Raw genomic sequence first — 22,479 nt, 5'->3', positions numbered from 1 at the left:
ACTAGTCCTTCTTCTTCCTCATAGATGGTGTTCTGCTTGACCTGGGCCATCCTGCACTGCTCCAGAACTGCTCGTATGGCCGGTGACAAGTGGTTTTTGGCTGCTTGAATCCGGTGGTCATCCGAATGCTTGGCAAACTGCATCGAATGGAGTCTCAGGATGGCGTCCATCATTGTAATGGTCTTCAGAATTGCTGAATACCCTTTGTTGAAGCTCCTCACTGTCAGGAAAGTTGCAATCTCCACAGTCTTTGCACCAGAATGCAAATGCTTGGGGGCTAGCTTCCAAAGACACGCGTTCAAACTTTCATTTGAATTTTGTGTGTTTTCTCCTGAGCACCGGTACAATAACTCATCCTCCAAAAGAAAAACAACTGGTGCGTGAAAAAGGCTGATTTCAGGCAGGTGCCTTTTTTGTTCAAGCACAAGTAGCAAACATTTCCTTTCCGTAATAGGAAAAACTGTTTCAGGATTGGATTCTAAGCACTTCTATGGACCCAAAAATTCAATTTAAAAAAATCGATTTTTTGAACCAAAAGATAGTAAACCTCCCCTTAAGAAATATACATTGAGATCCCGTGAGTATGGTAGATGTTCAGGTTGCACCACCCCCTTTTTTGCCAGGAACAGTTTGACGATATTGGCTGTGTGTGGCCAAGCATTGTTATGAACAGTAAACAAGGAATCTTCTTGTACATACTGAGGTCGTACCCTGCATAGATATTGAATGAAATGTTCAAAATTTCAACTTACCGTGCAGCGTTCATTGTCATTCCCACAGGTAGAAATTTCTCGTGGATAAGGCCTTGACTATCGAAAAAAGTTATGATCATAGTTTTGATGCTTGATTTTTTTGATTCTGATGTTTTTTCCAACAAGGTGAGGTCAGAGGATGCCATTCCATGCCTTGCTGTTTCATTTCAGGGTCGTACTGGAGACACCAGGTTTCATCTTCAGTGACAATACGGTTCAAGAAATTGGGTGTCGCATCCACTGTTTTGACAAAATTCTGTGAAGCCTCTAAATGTGCCTGCTTCTGATTATCAGTTAAGTGATGTGGCACATGACGACAATATGCTTTCCTCTTCCCTAACTCCTGGGTAAGAATTTGTCGCGTGGATTCACGGTTAATCAGCAGCTCACCCGCTATCATGCACACAGTTAATCAGCGATCGTTTGTGATTAATGTCCTCACTTTCTCAATGTTTTATGCACTGGTGGCAGGCACTGGTCATCAGCTATGGGGATTGTCAGAAACAGTTTCCTGGCCCCCTCGAAAATGGCCGAACCATTTGTACATACACTTCATTGGACATTGCTTGACCCCATAAACAGGTACCAGCATTGGATCCATTTGTTTTGGTGTCTTGCCAAGCATAAAACAAAACTTTAAATTGATCCTTTGCTTGTTCATTGTTCTGCTCTCAGTTCAGAACCAACACACTTCGTCCAACAGGTTAACACCGAACACACACGAGGCTCAACTGAACTACATTGGGGGGCAGGTTGTCAACACCAGCTGCTATGCAGGTGCAGCATTGTGAGTCACCACAGTGGCCCAATCATCTGTTATGACCTCATTCACCAAACTTTATTGTCAGTGGTTGTTCTTTCTCCCATACAAAAATTATGTTCCCACTGGGTGGCATTGTGGTTTAGTCTGCAGTACATACAACACCCTGCACTTTACATCACATACTGCACTCATTCTGTTATGCAGCTTAATGAATATCACACATTTTGGTAATGACCCGACATTGTCACATCAACAGTGAAATTACAGGGTGAGTCACTAACTAGTGCCACCAAGAATAACTCTGAAAGTATGATAGGAGCTGAAAAGTTTGTGGAACAAAAGTTGCATGTGCTTCGATAAGTGCCTAAGTTATAAGGAACACCATTCAATCCATGATAAGAAGATTGATGCACTGCATTGATAAAATGGTTATCACTTTGAACACCTCTAAATGGATATTCATGCCACCTTTTTGACCTTCATTGACCTTCAAAGACCTTACTGTTACACATCATTGGATTCGTCTCAATAGCTACTGTCAGAAAATAAGTACCAAACTATAGCATCCCATTTAAAAAAACAAAGTTGACCTTCATATCTCTGAAGCGACCCCACCTAGCAACAAAAAAGCAACATCATATTATGGCCCCCATTGTCCCATGCAACTTTTATCCCACAAACTTTTCAGCTCCTATCATACTTTCAGAGTTACTCTAGGCGGCAGTGACTCACACTGTGTATACATGACAAAATATATTTACAGCTTTCTCCCTTAAGCACAAGGTACCATATACAGCTCACAATTCTGACTGTCAAGGTTTATTAGGAAGTTTACTGTGCTCCCTTATCATCATCATAAACTAAAGGCTATGCCTTGTCGATTTAGCCACATCCCTCTCTCCATTGTCATCCTCTTCAGTTCTTCATACGATTTTATTCCCATATCTTCTTTGATGTTATTAAAATACGTTGCTCTTGGCCTGCCTCTCGGTTTTTTCCCTAAAACTTTACCTTCAAATACATTCTTTAGGAACTAGTTGTGTCTCATTATGTGCCCTATCATTTTTGATTTTCTTCTTCCTATATAATTTCTGTTCTCATTCACTTCTCTTAAGACCTGTTCATTACTTTTTCTATCTACCCAGCTTGTTTTTGTCATTCTTCTCCATATCCATATTTCCATTGCTTCCAGTCTCTTTTTCTCTGCCTTTCCCAGAGTCCACACTTCACATCGGTATGTTAAGAAACTCCAGACAAAAGTATTGGCAAACTTTTTCCTACTTTCTAGGCTTATGTGATTGTCTGTCAGTAAATTCCTTTTATTTTGGAAAGCTTGCTTTGCCAAGGCTATTCTTCTCTTTGTATCTGTGATGCATTTATTGTTGTCAGTGATTGTGCTTCCCAAATAACAGAAGTTCTCAACCTGCTCTAGTTTCTTCCAGTTTAATATTAACTTTACCAATTTCTTTTGTCTTCCCTACTACCATAGTTTTTGTTTTCTTCTTATTTACTTTTAGATTAAATTCTCGTAGAATTTTGGCAAATTTTAGCAACATTAACGCCATTTCCTTTATTGAGTCAGTAAGTACTACTATATCATCTGCAAAACAGATACAGTGTATACGTTCCCCATTAATTTTAATTCCTTTGGTTATTCTTTTCAGTTTTTCAATGGTTTTTTCAATAAATAAGTTGAACAAATATGGTGATAATGGGCATCCTTGCCTTACTCCCCTACTTATTTTTGCTTTCTCCTTCACACCATTCAATTCTGTCTCTGCTTTTATACAGGTTCCAGATTAATCTTGTGTCCCTCCAATCAAGATTTATTTCTCCTTCATTGTTCGGAATAACAATTTCCAATTAACCATGTCAAATTCTTTTTGTAAATCTATAAAGGTCAAGTAGGTTTTCCTACTAACTCCAATTCGTCCTTCTAATACCATCCTCAGAGCTAGTATTGCCTCTCTAGTTCCTTTTCCAGGTCTGAAACCAAATTGGTCTTCTCGTAGGTTTGCCTCAATTTTCTTTTTTATTCGATTTTTCATTATGTTTAATATTTTTTTGGAAGTATGTAATAGTAAGGAAATGGTTCTATAGTTCTCACAGTCCAGAGATTTTCCTGTTTTTGGGATTAATACTGTTTTGTTGTTAAGAAAATCTGTATTTGGTTCTTTTCCGTCTTCGTAGTACTCTTCAATAAGTAAAGTACTCTTTTGTTGATTCTCCAATTTCCTTCAGTATTTCTGCTGGGATGTTATCTGTGCCTGTCACTTTGCATTACTTAGATCATTCAATGCCCTGTTGACTTCCTCTTTAGATATAGGTGGCCCTATCATGTTTATATCCACACTGCTCTCTTCTTCCAGAATTTCCCCCTCATTAGCAATGTCTTCTCCTTCATACAGTTCCTCAATATACTCTTTCCATCTTTTGCATACATCCTCTAATTTGAAAAGTAGGTCACCGTTTTTATTCTTGACCATATTTGTTTTTGTTCTTGGCTTTATCTGCATTGATTTAATTTTAGAGTAGCCTCTATCAGTTTGACCTCCAATTAGATCTTGTTGAATTTCCTTATGTTTGTGATGCATCCACTTTTCTTTTTCAAATCTACATTTCTGTGTAATTGCATTTTTTACTCTTTTGTACTTATCGAAATCTTTTTTCCTCAGCCGGTTTTGTTCTTCAATAAGGTCTAGTATTTCCTTGGTCATCCATGGTTTCCTCCACTATAGTTTCCTTAATCCTATTAGTTCTTTAGCAGCTACTTCAGCAGTCTCTTTGAATCCTTCCCATCCCTCCCTGTTACCTATCAGGTTATTGGTCAATTCTTTCATGTCCGCAGCTACTTGCTTTTCCTTAAGTTTTTCTACAAACCAACTGTGTTGGTTAGTTCTTTTACATTTCTTAAATCTGCTACTATAGTCTGCTATCACTAGAACATAGTCACTGTCTGTAACATATCCAGGGTATGAGTGGCTAGACTTTATTTAATTCATAAATTTCTTCTTGACACCCTTATAGCGTATAAGAAATAAGTACCATAATGTGTACAACATTCACATTTCATACTCTTTTGGTGACTACTAAGTGAATGAAGTCCAGCAGTATTATGTATTAAAATACTTATGATGTAGCTTTCTCTTTGTGATGTGGGTGGCATCAGTAAATGGCACACTGTCTAATGGCAATCATGATATTAAGCTCAGTAGCATGACATTATAGGTATAAAAGTGGAAGTCAAGGTGGGAAGTAAATGGATGGGCCAGCTACTTCATCCTCATACCCACAACTGTTAGAGGTGATTGCACAACCCGAAGTTATGCATACAACAGTTACTGTTCCTTCAACACACAATTCAGCAAAAACAATTACAGACCTTAAAATGGATGTGGCCAAAAGTACAGTACTGCCTCTGTCTCTTACTGGTCAAACATCAATATCTGATTTTTTATTTACTTTACTTCAATTTACAATATTGCATTCAGCCTTGGTGGAATGTTTCTCATGATCTTTGATAACATCAGCTCTCTTGTTTCCCACAATGTTCTTGAAACCTACCATGATGTTCCCTAGCCTCAGAGTATCCTGAAGAGCATGATTTTGACATTTTGAATTCTTTCAAATTTACAATTGACATTTTTTCAGACAATTGCAAAATTAACTGAATATTGAAACTTCCACATACAAGAACACTCCATGTGCATGATTTGCATTTTTCCCCTTATATGTGAAGACAGAAAACAGAATAATACAACACTTCAATGACAAGGCTAGCACTGCCACTGACACAGTGATCAGCAAGTTCCATGGAGAAAATCGATGTCTGAAGTGCCGGATAGTAGAAATCTCTGAATAATCCTGTTCAAAGTATTGTTGAAAACCAAATTATGGCAAACCAAATGGTGTTGCGTCAAGGTATTGGCAATAGTGGAGTCCAACATGAGGCGTCATGTGCACTTATAAAGCCCTGGTGGTGAACGGGTCTACGATGGTGTACCACTGCTTTGAAACGGGTATGCAGGTCAATCATTGCTTCATTACCACAGCAGTGATAGGGATAGCTGGACCCGAGGCAGGTGATGAGTTCAGACCAGGAGATGGGTCTGGTTATCACCGACCACATTCCAGTACCCTCCCCCCCCCCCCTTCCCCCAGGGGGCTCACGGTCCTTTTGTGAGTACGTACATGGCAAGCACAGGGCCCCGAGCTATTGCTGCCTTCCTTCTTTCCAGGGCTGCATTTCCTTGCCCTTCCCCTCCTTTCCTCACCTTGCTCCTTCCCGTTCGCCCTCTCCTCTCCCTCTCTTGGTGTCCTTATTTAAGTTGGCCCAGCTATCCTCCTGGTTATGTTGGCTTTGCAATTAGGTTTTGTTGCATAATCACCTCAGCCTTTTGGCATTGCCTGGTCGCCCTCTGGGGTTTGACCTCCACTATTAAATTTCTATTCCATAGTGTGAGCCATTTGGGGAAGAGCACATCTCCGACGTGTGCCCTCCTAGTTCATTCCACCTTTCCTTCATGTTGTTGTCTGATGCTAGGGTGCATAGCCAGCACGGTAGGCAGCCTGTGTAGTGGGGTCGCTGCGTACCCTTTTGGTTGAGCCCTCTGAAAACACAGGGATCACACTTCTGATACCTGAGCTTTGACCTCCTCATGTAGGCCCAGGAGTGGCTGCTTGACATCCTGGAGCATCAGAGCTCCTGGCAATGGCCGCCATGCCAGATGGCCCTTGCTGTGACTGGGTGGTGCCCGTGGGGAGAGCCCCTGACCGGAGTGGGTGGTATCAGGGCGGACGCTATGCAAATGAAATGCATGCAGATCCAGAACTGTGGCCATTCTTCTGCGGCTGTCTCTCTGCATGGAACTGATTCTTTTAGTGCTGCTTCTTCTGCCCCCTTGGCCTTCCCTTCCAAGGCTACCCCCTGGGAGAAGGGTCAGGCTTGTTGGCTTGGGGCAAAACCTTTCCCTCGCTATCTGGTTTGCACCAGGACTGATGGGGATACTTTCACCAATACCAAACCTTTAGTTTTTGTGGAACACATTGCAGACAAGTTTGGTGAAGTGGACTCTCTGAGCAAGATGTGATCAGGTTCGTAGTTGATCAATACTGCTTCAGCTGCCCAGTCTGCGGCCCTTCATGCCTGTAACCATCTTGGCACAATTCCTGTGTCCATTATCCCCCCACCAGTCTCTAAATATGGTTCAAGGTGTGATTTTTCACAGGGACCTCATCCTTCAAACTGATGAGGAACTTCGGGACAATCTCGGACGGCGAGGTGTTCACTTTGTTAGGCGTGTTCAGAAGGGTCCAAAGGACAATCACATTGATACTGGTGCCTATATCCAGGCCTTTGAAGGGGATACCCTCTTTGAGAAAGTAAAGAATATGGTTTATCGATGTGACGTGAAGCCGTACATCCCACCACCTATGAGATGTTTTATGTGTTTGCGTTTTGGACACATTTCTTCCCGCTGTTTGCAGGCCCCTCTCTGTGGTGACTGTGGACATCCACTCCATGAGGGGAATTCCTGTGTTCCCCGTCCTATGTGTGTTAATTGTCATGGCAATTATTCTCCACATTCACCAGATTTCCCAGTTTATAAGAAGGAAAAGAAGACACAGATGTGTAAGTCCCTTGATCGTCTAACCTACACTGAGGCTCGTAAGAAGTATACACGTCTTCACCCTGTGTCCATGACGTCTAGCTATGCTTTAGTTATATCTTCACCCCTTCCTCTCCCTCCCTTACACCAGTCCTGAATCCCTCTCTGCGCCTCCCTTACCCTCCCCTCCGGGCACTGCTCTCCCTCCCCAGCCGGAGAAGTGTCCCACTTCTTCGGTGTCTGCTGGTCAAGGGCGCCCCTCCCGGGATACCCCTTCCTGCCACCTTCCAGGCCAAAGGTCTGCTGCCACATAACGACCATGAGAACCACGGTCTGTGGGCCCCCAGGTCGCCCGGTCTCCTTCTTTTCCAGATCTTGCTGCAGCTGGCTCCTTTATGCCACACAGCCCTCCTCAATATCAAATAGAAAAGAAGAAGGAACATAAGTCCCAGGACAAGGAGCCTCTGGTGCCACCAGAGGCCCCATCCCCACCTTTGCATCCTGATTCTGACCTGTTGTTCATAGATGCAGCCCCCTCCTTGTCGGTGACGGGTGGCTTTAGCCTGTTCAGCCCCCATTTGAATCATTGTTCTGTAGTTATCCAATGGAATTGAAATAGATGTTACCATCACCTTCTGGAGTTGAAATCCCTTATTTTGTCTTACTATGCAGCTTGTGTGGTTCTACAGGAGTCTCTTTAACTGATGATCACTCACGAACCCTCTGTTGGTTCTGTGTTTTCTGTCTGCGGCCCTCTGGTGGCATTTGTACGTTGGTCCGTACGGATGTTGCTAGCACATGGGTTCCTCTTCAAACTACATTGGAAATGGTTGCTGTTATTGTCCACCTGGACTCTGAGGTCACGGTTTGCAATCTTTATCTCCCTTGTGACAGGACTCTTACACCTGCTGCCTTAACTGCCCTTCTTCAGCAACTTCCTCCTCCCTTCCTACTTCTCGAGGATTTTAATGCTCATCATCCCTTGTGGGGCAGTGCATTTCCATCTAGTCTGGGTCTTCTTCTCATAGACCAGTTTCTTGCAGACCGTGGCTTGTGCCTTCTTAATGATGGCTGCCCTACTCATTTCAGTGCTGGTCAAGGCACCTTTCCTCTCATTGATCTTTCTCTTTCTTCTTCCTCCATCCTCCCTTCATTACACTGGTCGCCACATGATGACCTTTGTGATAGTGACCATTTCCCTTGATTCTCTCACTCCCTTCCCACTCCCCAATGGGCAGGTTACCTCATTGCTCTTTCCAACATGCTGATTGGCCTCTATATACTGCACAGGTCATTTTTGATCCCCCTTTCTTGGGTTGTATTGATGACGCGATTGTTCATGCTGATAGTCTTGCTGTACCGTGCTCATCTGGACCATTTCTCTGCCGGCAAGTCCCTTGGTGGAGTATGGCCATTGCCATTGCCATCCGTGATTGCCACGAGCTTTGCAACACCTTAAGAGGTGCCCATCCATTGCCAACCTTATTACCTTTAAACACCTTTGCACTAAAGCCCATTACTTAGTCAAACAGAACAAACATATGTGTTGGGAAAGCTTTGTTTCTTCCCTCAGTTGTACTGTCCCTATGTCATGGGTATGGGCTACACTTCTTCCTCTCCAAGGTTGCCATCAGCAGTCTACCCTCCCAGGCCTTCACCCCCTGGATAGTCTTTGCACTGACTCATTGATTCTCATGGAACATCTTACGACCCATTTTGAAACAGCATCAGCATCAGCCTCCTATCCAGCTACTTTCCTTCACCAGAAACAGTGGGCTGAAGCTACCACCTTATGTTTTACCCCTTGTCAGTCAGAATCTTACAATGAACCTTTTACTGAATGGGAACTTCTTTCCGCACTTTCTTCTTCTCATGATATGGCCCCTAGCCCAGACTCCATTTATAACAAACTGCTTCAATGTCTCAGTGCTCCACAACGGCAACATCTTCTCCGGGTGTTTAACTGTATTTGGGTCCAGGGTGACTTCCCTTTTCAGTGGTTCCCTTTTCAGTGGTCCCTGACTTTAAGCCTGGTAAGAACCCTCTGTTTGTCAAAAGCTATTGGCCAATTAATCTGACAAATGTTGTTTTCAAGTCACTTGAACAGATGGTAGCCCGTCGGCTCAATTGGGTCCTCGAATCTCAGGATATGTTGTCCCCATACCAGTGTGGCTTCTGAGAGGGCTGCTCCTTCTGCACTGCACCTCCTGGATCCGATCCACCATCATGGATTCCGTTTCATCACTGGTACCTTCCCTACTAGCCCTGTTGATAGTCTCCTGGTTGAAGCTGGGATCCCCCCCCCCCCCCCCTTTCTGTTCGGTGGTCCCAGCTTCTGGTTTCTTACGCAATCGCTGTCCGCTCCTCTCCCACTCATCCTTTCTATTCTATCTCGTTCCAAGACCATGGACGTCACCCACCTGATTCTTGCCCTTGGGCGGCTTTACCAGTTGGGCTCCGTCTTGCGTCTCTTTGCTGTGATTTTCAGCTTCCTTCTTTGTCCAGTCTCCCACGTTCCCTCCCCAACCCTTGGTTAGTTCCTCGGCCCCAAATTTGGATGAATCCCTGCCAAGGTCCGAAAGATTCCACTTCCCTGATGGTGTTCCATTGTTTTTTCCGCCTAATTTTATGAGAGTTTCGAGATGCTGTTGTTTTTTACTCCGATGGCTCTAAGTCTGCTGATTGTGTGGGATATGCCTTCATGTCCTCTGTTGGCATGGAAAATCATCTCCTCCCACCTACATGTGGGGTGTTTACTCCAGAATTGATGGTGATTTCCAGGCCCTTACTTTTATTAAACAGTCCCAACTCAACCGCGTTTTGTTATGTACGTATTCAATGAGTGGCCTTTTGGCTATTGACCGGTGTTTTTCCCACCATCCCTTGGTCTCGGCCATCCATGACAATCTCGCTGATCTTCACCACACCGCTTGTTCCATTGATTTCCTTTAGGTCCCTGGCCATGTGGGTATCCCAGGTAATGAGCTTGCTGATCGTTTGGCTGGGGGAGCCATCACTTATCCCCCCCCCCCCCCCCCCCCTTTTCTCTGTAACCTCTCCTGCAGCAAATTTACGGCTTCACATCAAATCCCACTTCGCACAATCATGGGCCAGATCTTGGGAGGCTACCTGCCTGTCTAATAAACTCAGTGTTATTAAAGTGACACCTATCCCATGGCATTCTTCCTTCCGCCTCTCTCAAAAGGCCTCAGTCACCCTGTGTTGTCTCCGCATCGGCCATACCAGGCTGACCCATGGTTTTCATTTGCGTAATTAGCTACCCCCACTTTGTGGTTGTGGAGCCTTCCAGTCAGTAGCCCACATTTTGGTGGAATGCCCCCTTCTTTTGGCTGTGTGTACTTCCCCGCACTTTACCGTTAATGTTGGCTGATGATTCCTGGATGGTCGAACTGGTTCTCAGTTTCCTCTATGAAAGTGGTTTTTATTCTCGTTTTTAAGGTTTTTAATCTCACTCTGGTGTTGGGGCAGGGCGGTGAGAGTTGAGGTGTCTCCCGCTGTAAGGTGTGTTTGGAGATTCCCAACTCCCCTCCCTGGCCGAGATCCTCTTTTCTTTCCCTTTGTTTTTATCACTTTTTGGAATTGGTTAGTCTCCTTTTCCAATATGCACTTCTATGTTCTAGCAGTTCAATGTTTTTAAATAGCAGGGGGTCTTGCCTCTACTGCAGCAGAGGTGGGATATTTCCTGCCTCCAGCATAGCCTTGTGGTTGCTCTCTTGCTGACTTCCCTCATTTTGTTTTTACCACTGACAACATGACTGCACTTTTATGTTTTTTAGCCTTTTACCTTTTATCGTTCTGACTTTTCTGAGATGTCAAACTGTTTGAATGGACCACATTTGAAACATGGAACTGATGACCTTGCTGTTTGGTCTCTTCAACCCCAATCAACCAACCAACCACATTTCAGCATTTACTGCATGATGAGAAAGGTACTGATGTGATGGATTGATGCACTGGCCTTACAGAAAAATGTGAATGCTGCAAAGTCAGTTGTGGGCCATAATTAAATAAAATGGCAGTTGGTAAGCCTTTGTGACAGAATATAGTTCTCAAAGCTCCATTCATGCTGGCTGATGTTGTGAAATTCAGAAGGACCACAGAAGGAAATTTGGAAAAAGTGTCCATAAAGATAATCTATCACAAACCCCAAAATGGCCTTGCAGTTCCTTGAAATGTATGATTATGTCTTCAGAGTTTTTGTCCATCCTAAAGCATGTGCAGTGCTGCTTTGTTTCATACATTGATGTCCTGATGTCATTTATGAGGTAATTCCAACACTTGCTACTACAGAGATGCTGGGATCAGCCCCTGGGTCTGTTTAATTATGTTGTGTGAAAGTGCAACTCAATTTTGGACAAAAAAGATGCCCCATTGAGGAAACCAATGCTGAAGAGACTCACTGGGAAGTGACTTTCTATCTGCGGGCCAGCTTGACTGAATAAACTAGCGAAGGAGCCAGAGGGTTTGATTTTGCCCTGTGGCTGTGTTGATTTGGTAGTAGTCACTTGGAAAGGTATGCACTGTGGCTTTGTCAGTCTGGCCAATGTGAAGGCAAACTCTCTCAACAATCCAAATTCCACATCTGATCTGACAGTAAGATGAGATAAACTATCCGTGTTGGTGTGGCGTGCTGCAGAGGAATAGAGAGTCATAAATGGCTAGTATAAGTGTTCATTATTGAAGTTTTTGTGCTGTCCAGTAGGGCACAGGTTTGTCTGAGCAGAATAAACTGGTGAGAGATTTGTGGTCCATTGGCACGAAAAATTTTTGTCTATAAAGTCACTGATGAAACTTGAAAATGCTGTAGATGATTTCCAAGGCATCTTTCTCTAGTTGAATATAATTTACTTCAGCTTTGTTAAGCAATTTTGATGTGAAATCAGTTGGGTGGGATGTGGCACTGATATTATGGGACAGCATTGCTCCATTGTCACAGGAGGAGGCATCCAAGACAGGGTCGCAGGTTTCTCAGGATCAAAGTGACTAGACATCTCTCACTTTGCAAGTATACAATGTCATTTTGTGCTCAGGTGACCACACAAAGGGAACATTGTTTGCCTGTGAGTGTGAAACGGTGCTGTGATCTGAGCAGCATTAGGTATGAAGCAAAGATAATGCGAGATCCTGCTAAGAACAGTGTCAAGTCCAAAGAGATTCTTTGGGGAATGGAATTTTTGAATATCCTCCAAGTCATTAGCAAAAGGGCAAATAGGATGGAAGTCAGTGACATGACCAAGGTATTCGATTTTGGTTCAGAAAAATTTGCATTTCTCCCAGTTGCATCTGAATCCTGTGTTGGTGAGGGTTTGCAAGAAGCATTCAAGTGCTCCTTTGGAGCACTGCTTGTGATGACAATTCCATCCAGATAATTAGAGCAGGAAGGCACCTTCAGCATTAGTTGCTCTAAAAAGTGTTGGAAAATGGTTCGGGCAGAAGGCTTCCAAAGGGTAAGTGCTGATATTGGAACAGCCCAATGTGAGTGCTGATTATGAAGAAGGATTCTATCATGTCATCCAATGGGAGTTACAAATAGACATCCTTGAGGTCAATCTTTGAGAAGAACACAGTTTGAGGGAGAGGGTATGAATCCATGATGGACTGTACATTGATGGTGGACTTAAAATCTGCTCATGGGCCGAGTTGTCCATTGGATTTTCTATGATGAGCTTGATTTATGGAGATGGGTGTGATAACACTCAGGTATTGCAACTTTCTCATGAACTGGTGTGGGGGATCTCTTATGCTTTGACAAATCCTAGATGGGTGTTATCTTTCAAGGGAATGTGGGAAAAAAAGTATTTTGATATACTCAGACAGTCCTCAAAAGCTGATGGTACTTGTCACAGAGCTTTGTGATGCTGTCATGGGAGATGTGGGAGTTGATCATTACCACATTATCTGAGATTTGGGGGCTGAAGATGTCAAAGCTGTTGAGGCCAATCATATTAGGACTCTTGTAAAAGTGAAGCACTGTGACTGGAATTGCCTTAGATGTACACCTATACTGCATCTGTAGAAGACAAGTGCTGAGGATGACAATGCCATCCCCATTATACATGATGAGTGCTTTGTCAGAGCTTTGAGCTGTGGGGAGCCTAGTTTTTCGAATGTGCACCTATTGATCTATGTAATGAAAGCCCCAGTATCCAGCTGTAACTGGACATCCTGGTTCTGAATATGCAGTTGAATGGTTTCATTGCCTCATATACAAGTGAAGAGGAATGCTTGGGTGTCAAACAATATGGAAGGATTCTTGCATGTAGGTAATCTTGTAGCAGGTTTGAATTGGGAACAACTCATCAGAAACTGAAGGGTTCAGGTACATGGTGTCATCATCATCGACCTGATGCATATTCATTGCCTCATAACCAAGAGTGACTGTGTTAATTGATGGGCCCCATAATTTCTTTGAGTAAATTTCCTGGATATGCTCAATCTTTTTCTGAAACAAACATTTGGTCCAGTGAAACTGGCAGGCATTGCTATCACAAGAGACATAACTCTGAGCACAAGGTTGCATTTTACTACCATCATGTGGCTGCCGCAGGCATGCTGTAAGTTCTTTACAGTGTTCCGAAGAAACAGAGACCCCTTTTGGAGAAGACCGACAGGTGTCAAGAGCAGCCACAATAGGTAGTGGCATTTCCAGCTCTGCAGTGTCAAACAATTCCTGTGTCCCAATTATAATAGTGAGATCCTTATGTGAAGGGTCTGAGAGTTTGAGTACTTCTGCCCAGAATCAGGAATCAGTAACATTTTGAATAATAGTACCCCACAACATGGCGTCTGTGTAAAGTTTACTACAGGGACATACAAATTTGCAGGATGGGTCATGCTGCATAGCTCCCCCCAAGCCACTGTCAATAGGACTGCATAGATTGGTACTTCATTTGAAAAAACTTACACAGTGCAGCTATGACTGACACCTGGGAGTCGAAATATTTATTGAGAGCTGTAATGACTTGTGGGAAACGAACTAATTCGGACTGAGGAAGACTTAAAAGGAATGGTAGAATAACAAATAACAGAAGGCATGAGTAATCAATGAGGTTTATTCCATTGCAAGGGAAGACAGATTAATGATGAATCTAATTCTGGCTCTGGGATGACAATCAGCAAGGTCTGTGGATGAATCCGGAACCTGAAGTGCCAAAGTGTAGAAATTTCTCAACAGTTCAGTTCCTTCATAGCCAATAACCAGATAAGGATGAACCAGAAGGTGTCTTGCTTCAATGTGTCCATGGAAATTTTCACATTTATGTTGGTTATTGTATATGAAAATCAAAATTTCAAAAATTTGGGATGAATGAATGGTTAGTATTTTTAATTCCTTAAATAATGGGTGATATGACATTTTATGGGCAGCCAATATGTTTTTGATGATTTTCTTGTGAAGAATTAATAGTCTTGTACTGTTTGTAGAATTTCCCCAAAAAATTAACCCATACCAAATAACTGATTCAAAATAAGTATAATAAACTGTCTTCCTTGTGTCCATTTGAGTTGCACCATAATAAAATAACATTACAGAAGTTAGGGTATTTAATTTATCAAGAAGTCTGCATGTGTCTTCCACTGTAAATTTTTATCAAGGTTTAGGCCCAACAATTTAACATAATGTAATCCGTCATCAGCTGATTATTATGAGCTATTTTCACAGGATACATTGATAATGATTTACGTGAAACTGCTTTGTATAGGTCTTTGTGACATCAGTTTCATCTATTTTTATGGAACCACAATTCAAGTTTTCCTAGAAAATTTTGTGCACTATCTTGAATTTTCTCTATAGCATCATTTCTGTTGGGACTGAGGTCTCATTTGTGAATAAGACTGACTGACCATCAATATTTAATACAAAATCATTGAAATACAACAACAATAGGCATGGGTCCAGTATTTAACAATGTGGGATTCCCAAAAGTGAAGAGACAAGATAAGCTGCAGGCTTAAACACAGTGGCTTACCAGTGAAATAACAGAACAGTGTAGGAAGCTGCAAGACCTAAGACAGATGGGCAAAGCTGAAAAATATAAAGCATTACTAAGGAAGTGAAGAAAAAATAATGAGAAAGGCAGAAGCAAATGCAATTAATTCCTCCATAATGTACTTAAAAAAAGGCAAAGCACCTAGGAATGTAACTAATGCTGAAAGAAGGGAAAAGATGGATCAAACAAAGAATCAATAGATAAGGTCGATTAAAATATACAGCCCAGTGGTTACTCAATGACAACTATGTAAATGTGGTAGAGAACTTAAAATTTGAAAGAATTAGTCCAAGAAAGAAGATCACCAAACATCTTGCACAATCATGTCTTTGAAGTAAGTCACAGAAGATGAACTGCACAGAAACAGAAGTACAAGAGATCAGCTGGTGATGAAATACCAAATTCCATAATTAAGCTAATAAGTGTACGAATAATCACATCATTGTTGGACATAGTATCAACTCTTTCAAAGATGGATCTTTTTTCAGGAAAACTGAAGGTAAGCAGGGTGGTGACAGTGTACAAGAAAGGGGACAAAGGTGACCCCCAACAACTACAGCCCAGTTTAACTGATTTTAGGTTTCTTAGAAATCCTGGAAATGATTATTAATTGATTATTTGGACAAACATAACATTCTTGTACCATCAGAGCATGGTTTCAGAAAGGATAAATTTACAGAATCAGCAGTTCCCAGTCTGATAGAATACGTTATACAGTCCTTATATGAAAAAAAAATTTATCTGCAATGTTTCTGGATATCTTCATAGCATTTGGCAACATTGACCATGAAAGAACGAATACTATCATACTTATGCAACAGGAAACAATATGCAACAATATAAAACTCATGCCAGTCAGAAGCCAAAGTCATCAAATATGGAGTTCCGCAGTGTTTTGTAATAGGGTCTTTGTTGTACAATCTGTCCATTAATGATGTAGGCATTGAAGAGAAAAAGATGAAAATATTGGATGCAGGTGACATGACAATACTTAACACTGATCAAAATGTAGAACTGTTTAGAGAAGAGCAGTTATATTTCTGTGAAGATCACAGCTCGGTAGCTCTTGAAAATGAATTGGTTATAAAACTAAAAAAGTCTGTGTACGCGGTGCTCAGAAACAAAGAGAAGACTGCACACAAGGATTTAGAGGTGGATGCAGCAAAGATAAAAGAAGTAAAAACCACTGGACTCCTAATTATTACTGTGGACGATGTGCTGAAATGGTAACAGAATATTAATTCTGTCTGTAAGAGACTCAATTGTGTCATATCCATAAATAAACAGCTGTCGCAGTATGCTGAAAAACAGTTCCTATGCACAGTTTTCCGCAGACTCTTTGAACCATACCTACAGTGTGGAGTGACAGTGTGGGGAGACTCAAACATTCAAGAAACAAAAACAGTGTTCACATTACAGAAAAAAGCAATTACTATCATTCTAAGGAGAAAGACTTCAAAAACATGCAGAAACTGATTCAAAGTGTAGATATTTTAACTTTACAAATTTGTACATATATAAAACAATAATATACGTTGAAGAGGAAGTGCAAAGTGGATTACATATGGATGTGTACACACCTACAACACACAGAGGAAGAACAATGTATGAAGACTATGCTTGAAAAGGGATCTTAGTACTCAGGTATCAGATTGCTAAGAAGTCTTCCTAAAAACCTGATTAATAGTATACATGACACTAAATTTCCAAAGAAACTCAAAGACTAGCTCATGGAAAAGAAATTTCACCATTTTGAAGGATACATATCACATTAAATTTTTATTTGACAATATAAGGAAAAGGATAGATCCTGTCTCCAGCTGCCAGGGACTGTTGTCATGTTTGTGTGAGTTGCATTTGTGTGTGTGTTCTTGTGAGTATGCTGTCTATTTTTGGCAAAGGCTTTGTTAGCTGAAAGCTAACTTTCTGACATCTTTTTGTTGTGCCTTCTGTGACTCAGCATCTCCACTTTATGGTGAGTAGTGAGATGGTTATATTTTCCCACCTCCGATTTGCAAATGTTTTGACTTTTGAGTGAAATGCCCAGTTGATGTGCTGTTGTTTTCACGTCAATTCTACCAACAGTGAGAGTTGTTTAGTTCTCAGGGTGTTGTAAAATTCCTGGATTCGTCTCGTCGCTGTGCAGCCTATGAAAAGGATTGTGGAAGACTCCCAAATAAATTCCAAAGTATGGTGCAGTTTTGACACCAATATATTTCCAGGACTCTGGTGTCCGAGCCTGGTGAACTGTACCGGTTACATCACATGTACCCAAAGTTGACATCAAATGACACAGTGTTCACAACAATCAACAAACGAGTTATAGGTACAGAAAGCTGGCTTAAGCCACAGATAAATTCTGCCGAAATTTTTACAAAGGTACAGACGGTGTTTAGAAAGGATAGATTGCATGCAACCGGTGGTGGAGTGTTCATCGCTGTTAGTAGTAGTTTATCCTGTAGTGAAGTAGAAGTGGATAGTTCCTGTGAATTATTATGGGTGGAGGTTACACTAAACAACCGAACTAGGTTAATAATTGGCTCCTTTTACCGACCTCCTGACTCAGCAGCATTAGTGGCAGAACAACTGAGAGAAAATTTGGAATACATTTCACATAAATTTTCTCAGCATGTTATAGTCTTAGGTGGAGATTTCAATTTACCAGATATAGACTGGGACACTCAGATGTTTAGGACGGGTGGTAGGGACAGAGCATCGAGTGACATTATACTGAGTGCACTATCCGAAAATTACCTTGAGCAATTAAACAGAGAACCGACTCGTGGAGATAACATATTGGACCTACTGATAACAAACAGACCCGAACTTTTCGAATCTGTATGTACAGAACAGGGAATCAGTGATCATAAGGCCGTTGCAGCATCCCTGAATATGGAAGTTAATAGGAATATAAAAAAAGGGAGGAAGGTTTATCTGTTTAGCAAGAGTAATAGAAGGCAGATTTCAGACTACCTAACAGATCAAAACGAAAATTTCTGTTCCGACACTGACAATGTTGAGTGTTTATGGAAAAAGTTCAAGGCAATCGTAAAATGCATTTTAGACAGGTACGTGCCGAGTAAAACTGTGAGGGACGGGAAAAACCCACCGTGGTACAACAACAAAGTTAGGAAACTACTGCGAAAGCAAAGAGAGCTCCACTCCAAGTTTAAACGCAGCCAAAACCTCTCAGACAAACAGAAGCTAAACGATGTCAAAGTTAGCATAAGGAGGGCTATGCGTGAAGCGTTCATTGAATTCGAAAGTAAAATTCTATGTACCGACTTGACAGAAAATCCTAGGAAGTTCTGGTCTTACGTTAAATCAGTAAGTGGCTCGAAACAGCATATCCAGACACTACGGGATGATGATGGCATTGAAACAGAGGATGACACGCGTAAAGCTGAAATACTAAACACCTTTTTCCAAAGCTGTTTCACAGAGGAAGACCGCACTGCAGTTCCTTCTCTAAATCCTCGCACAAACGAAAAAATGGCTGACATCGAAATAAGTGTCCAAGGAATAGAAAAGCAACTGGAATCACTCAATAGAGGAAAGTCCACTGGACCTGACGGGATACCAATTCGATTCTACACAGAGTACGCGAAAGAACTTGCCCCCCTTCTAACAGCCGTGTACCGCAAGTCTCTAGAGGAACGGAGGGTTCCAAATGATTGGAAAAGAGCACAGATAGTCCCAGTCTTCAAGAAGGGTCGTCGAGCAGATGCGCAAAACTATAGACCTATATCTCTTACGTCGATCTCTTGTAGAATTTTAGAACATGTTTTTTGCTCGCGTATCATGTCATTTCTGGAAACCCAGAATCTACTATGTAGGAATCAACATGGATTCCGGAAACAGCGATCGTGTGAGACCCAACTCGCCTTATTTGCGCATGAGACCCAGAAAATATTAGATACAGGCTCCCAGGTAGATGCTATTTTTCTTGACTTCCGGAAGGCGTTCGATACAGTTCCGCACTGTCGCCTGATAAACAAAGTAAGAGCCTACGGAATATCAGACCAGCTGTGTGGCTGGATTGAAGAGTTTTTAGCAAACAGAACACAGCATGTTGTTATCAATGGAGAGACGTCTACAGACGTTAAAGTAACCTCTGGCGTGCCACAGGGGAGTGTTATGGGACCATTGCTTTTCACAATATATATAAATGACTTAGTAGATAGTGTTGGAAGTTCCATGCGGCTTTTCGCGGATGATGCTGTAGTATACAGAGAAGTTGCTGCATTAGAAAATTGTAGCGAAATACAGGAAGATCTGCAGCGGATAGGCACTTGGTGCAGGGAGTGGCAACTGACCCTTAACATAGACAAATGTAATGTATTGCGAATACATAGAAAGAAGGATCCTTTATTGTATGATTATATGATAACGGAACAAACACTGGTAGCAGTTACTTCTGTAAAATATCTGGGAGTATGCGTACGGAACGATTTGAAGTGGAATGATCATATAAAACTAATTGTTGGTAAGGCGGGTACCAGGTTGAGATTCATTGGGAGAGTGCTTAGAAAATGTAGTCCATCAACAAAGGAGGTGGCTTACAAAACACTCGTTCGACCTATACTTGAGTATTGCTCATCAGTGTGGGATCCGTACCAGGTCGGGCTGACGGAGGAGATAGAGAAGATCCAAAGAAGAGCGGCGCGTTTCGTCACTGGGTTATTTGGTAATCGTGATAGCGTTACGGAGATGTTTAATAAACTCAAGTGGCAGACTCTGCAAGAGAGGCGCTCTGCATTGCGGTGTAGCTTGCTCGCCAGGTTTCGAGAGGGTGCGTTTCTGGATGAGGTATCGAATATATTGCTTCCCCCTACTTATACTTCCCGAGGAGATCACGAATGTAAAATTAGAGAGATTAGAGCGCGCACGGAGGCTTTCAGACAGTCGTTCTTCCCGCGAACCATACGCGACTGGAACAGGAAAGGGAGGTAATGACAGTGGCACGTAAAGTGCCCTCCGCCACACACCGTTGGGTGGCTTGCGGAGTATCAATGTAGATGTAGATGTAGAGCCTACAATACATTTGCTTGCAACCCTAGCCAAAAATCGAGTGCCCCAAGGCACCTGCGTGACCTCTATTTATACTTTTGTTAACAATTACCTACAATGAAAATTACAATTTTACGTAAAATCACAATTAAAAGTTAAACCGAATATGAGATACACATTGCTAAAAATTTACAATGTCAGTGCTGAACAAGGTGAACCTATTTTCAACTTAGTTATGAGTTAATATAACATTTTCTGACTAATTATGTTACAGGTAACAATTACATTTCTAAATTTGTTTATAACAAATTAACTAGTGCTAACATATATTGGAGATTCAATTAACATGCTTTATTTATATGTTCTATTTAATTTGCTGTAGTAATTTTATAATGATAGGTTTACTGGTACATCCTGACCATGTGCTACATTTCTTTCGATTAGTTACAGTATTAATTTTACATTTATATTGTGTTTTTCACATAAGAACAATGTTAATCAGCAAAACATCATTTTCGAATTATATGTACACTGAAATAGTGGTTATTTTTGTATGTAATTTGGAAACAGGTCACTTTACAATTGGACAATTAGGACTGGTATTTATCTTTAACGCTCTCCGAGGGGTTCTGATAGGGCAATGAGATACAGTAATATTTCAATACCCCCTGAAGAGTTTTGCCTGGCCTGATAGATGAAACTCTTCTCACAGAAATATTAGTGTGATTGATGTGATACAGTACTAGTTGGACAAAATAACACAAACTGCATATATCTTAAAAGGTACAAAATTGAATCATGCAACTTTACATACAGATAAATTTTCCAAATAGCTACAAACATATACATCTAGGAAACAAGAATTGGAAATATGAGATTACAAAGAAATTTCCAAACTTTTACAAAATCAATATTTACATCAAATTTTCTGAATCAATGTTTTTCCAAAACTATCACTTCTAGAGCGTCCTTGTTTTTGTCACTTCTAGAGCATCCATTAATTTTCCCTCCTTCACACACTAAAACACAACTAAGCTAACAAATCACAAATTTGATTGGATTGATTGTGTTGAACTTTTAAAGTGTCCATATGACATGTTCTAGAATGATATTATCATATAAAAGACAGAAAAATAAAATTTATCCTAACAGTTTGCAATACCATAAAGTAAAATCCAATTAAGTTCAATTCAGTGTGACTGAAATTCATATAGTACTAATAGACTGTCATATCTACATCAGATTTTGGTACTTTAACAAAGAATTCACTGAAGCAATTTGACATGTGATGAGTATTTACAATAATATCATCCTTAATTTGTGAAATTTCTTGGCTTTTAATATTAAACCCCCACACGCAACTCTGATTTCATAAAATCCAGAATGGCTTTGTTTTATTATTTTGTTTGCTCATGTAAATACTGTTTATAAGTTCTTTTACTGCCAGTACAACTTTTTTAAATGTTGTTTTATAGTGCTTACCATAATTTTAAAAAATCCAGATTTCTAATTACTTTTGAATCCTTTATGCTATTCCCTTTTTTGGTTCCAGAAATTGTTATTCTTATTGCAATCCAGTTTTATTTTTACTCTTTTTGATATATTAAGCCTATGATGGTTATTTGCAGGAATAAATGTCATAAAATCTGAGAATACCTACTTTGAATAAGTAATATTATGTTTCCAGTAGTATGTCGGTTATAAAATCTTGATCCTTCATGGCACTTTGTGTATGAATATCATACTGAATGAAACAGAAATAGTCTTGTGTTATCTCTTTCATGAATGACTGAATGGTAGAGAATGACATTGATATGGAGGAACTGCCATTAGTTTCTAAGTATATTTTGATGCTTCTGTTTCAAACACATTGGATAATAATTATTTATAGGTATACAAATAAAACAAAAGTTACTAACAAAACAATAATAAAGGCCTTTTATTTTATTAGTATCAAATATTGTTCCTTCTTATTTTAATCCATCTCCCCCAGATTTCAATGTGTTACAGTGATCTGCTTCATTTCAGATGCAGTTTAAATTCACCACCTATAGTAAGTCAAATGGAGCACTCATCAAACAAAATTCTTGTATGGGACTTTAATGTGTGCTACAAAAGGTACATGATAACAAAGAGTGAAATTTATTTGCCTGAATCAACAGAAAAAATTTGTAATTGTGTATGGTCACCTGAGGATTGTCTCTATCTTGTGACTGAAAAGGGTGATGTTTATGTGGTATGAAGCTGATCTTCACATACTTTCTTCATTATTCACAACTAGCAAGATTGTTTACTGTTTCTTGAGGTGTAGTAACTAGAAGTATTTCTGCAGGTGG

Source organism: Schistocerca americana, chromosome 1 (genome assembly GCF_021461395.2).
Source record: "Schistocerca americana isolate TAMUIC-IGC-003095 chromosome 1, iqSchAmer2.1, whole genome shotgun sequence".
In the NCBI taxonomy this organism is placed as follows: domain Eukaryota; kingdom Metazoa; phylum Arthropoda; class Insecta; order Orthoptera; family Acrididae; genus Schistocerca; species Schistocerca americana.
The sequence above is the reverse complement of the archived record's forward strand: the minus strand, read 5'-3'. Positions refer to the sequence as shown.